Raw genomic sequence first — 2,390 nt, 5'->3', positions numbered from 1 at the left:
GCCATATTATCTGAACGTTATGACCTCAAGAGCCTCATGCTGTGCTCTCTTGAGTTTCTTTCCAACTCTTATGACATTTCCAGCATGGACACATCATAATTCTTATTCACCATTACGGAATGTGGAGTTTTTGTTCCTTTAATCCAAGGAACTGTTGTATTTCCACAGACTACAAAAAGAAAATTTCAAATTACTTTTCTATATGGCATTTAAATGTAACCTTGACAGAGGACTCTTTCCATGATGGTTGGGCCTCAAAGGGTTGGGAGGAGAGCTGCCCTCTCCCACAGGAACTTGAGGGACCTCAGAGGAGCCCCCATATTGTCTATATCTTTTTATAGGATTACTTCAGAGAGGACTTTCTCTCAGTATCTCATAACTCACCCCTTTTAGAACCCATCTCCTAGCAAAAAGTCCAGCAACCCAATCTCTGTTGCACTTTCTGCTAACACTTCTACTCTTTACAGGCTTGGCCCTTGTGTGCCCTAAGGTTCCCATTGCATTTTCTCTCTGTAAATTAGGAGAGCTGCATGTTCCTTTGCATTATGGAGGGATTGAGGAAAGCCTCATTAAAAAAAAAAAACCATATCAAGATATGTAAAGCAATTACAAACACACACACGTATTTCTCCATTAACATGAAAATTTGGTTGGTATGAGTATCAGTTTGGGTTCTGTTGTTAAACACTATGGCCAAATGCAACTTGGGGAAAGAACGAGTTTATTTACCTTACAGGTTATAGTCTATCATGGATGTAAGCCAAGGCAGAAACTCAAGGCAAATACTGAAGCAGAAACCATGGATGGACACTAGTTACTAGCTTGGTTTCCATAACTTGCTCAGTTTGCTTTCTTATACAACTGTGGACAACCTGATTGGGGTGGCACTGCCCACAACAGGCTGGGCTATCCCATATCCATCATAAGTCAAGAAGATGCCCCCACAGATGTGCCTACAGGCCAATGTAATGGAGGCAGCCCTTCAATGTTCCCTCTTCCCAGGTGACTGTAGCTTTTATTATGTTGTCAAAAATGAACCAGTACAACATGACAGATATGATGGAGGAAATGAAAGGGAGGATTCACTCCCCTTGTGGAGGGAGGCAGTTATTAAGTGCTGAACCCTAAACATGGCCAGTCTTATGTCCACTCTCATCTGCTCATCCATATTTTCACCTTTCTTCATGTAACAGGTACCACGTGCCCATATTAACATGAGATATTTTCCAGATGAAGTAGCTGGGAAACAGAGAAAAACAAGATATCTACTGTAAAACTCTAAGATCAATGAGAATTGCAAGCAAGTCCCATTTTCTCTCATGGTGCCCTGTGGGTAAAGGCACAGTGGGATGTAGGGCCCTGGGAAGTGTGAACAGAACCTCCATTCATCATCCAAATCAAAGCTACTTGGGCATAAATGACCTGGCTTGATAGCGGATTTTTGGCAGGTTTTGACAGGGTGGCCCCTTCCCTCCTCTCTGAAGTGCTCAGCTCTAAAAGTTGAAGCTATATTTTTTGTTTAATTTTGAGGTTATGATTTAATTGCAACATTTCTCCCTTCCCTTTCTTCCCTCCAAGAATCTCCCATATCCCCATTCCCACTCTCCTAGAAATTCATGGCCTGTTTTTATTTTCCTTGTTATAGCAAGCATATATGGCTTTGTACATACATACATATGTATTCCTAACTATAACCCAGTGAGTCCATATAATGTTACTCACCTGATGTTTTTGGGGCTGATTATTTGTCACAGGACAACTAACTTCTATGCTCTTTCGTGGGAAAGACCACCTCTCTTCCTCCAAGCTTTATTCAGTTCGCTATAGTTTTTTTGGGGGGTGTAGGATTGAGGCCTCATGGGCTCTCCCCCATCAGGTTTGGTATATTTACTGGAATCATCTTCTTCAGATCACATTTGGATGTTCACATAGGTGGAATCGTATCTCCTAGTGACATCAGAAGCTGTGCCCACAATGACTCTATATTTCTGATGCATTCCTTTCTACATCATCTCGACCTTCTCTGAGACTCAGAGCCTAGAGGTAGTTACATTTAGGACTTATCTTTAATGTGTTGCCATTTTTACTTGGTCTTTATGTTCCACACCCTGGCAGCTTTCTTTTTCCAGTCTGTACTCTAGACTTCAATACCCAGCTTCATCTCAGGTTCTACTTTGCTGAGCATAAAGGGGTCCATCTTCACCCCCTGCCATCTTCCTCCACAACAATAGTTACTATGTGAAATTATATAATTTCATATGGTTATGTGTTTAAGATTTTTATTTTGCTTTTCAATCTCTAAATCCTGGGGAGAAAGCCCACTATAAAGTAGCACACACATTGTCTGTGTGAGCCTATGAACAGTAGAGGCTTACAGTGTTTCTCGAAAG

This window comes from Peromyscus leucopus, chromosome 10, assembly GCF_004664715.2.
Source record: "Peromyscus leucopus breed LL Stock chromosome 10, UCI_PerLeu_2.1, whole genome shotgun sequence".
NCBI lineage: Eukaryota > Metazoa > Chordata > Mammalia > Rodentia > Cricetidae > Peromyscus > Peromyscus leucopus.
This window is presented reverse-complemented; position numbering follows the sequence as displayed.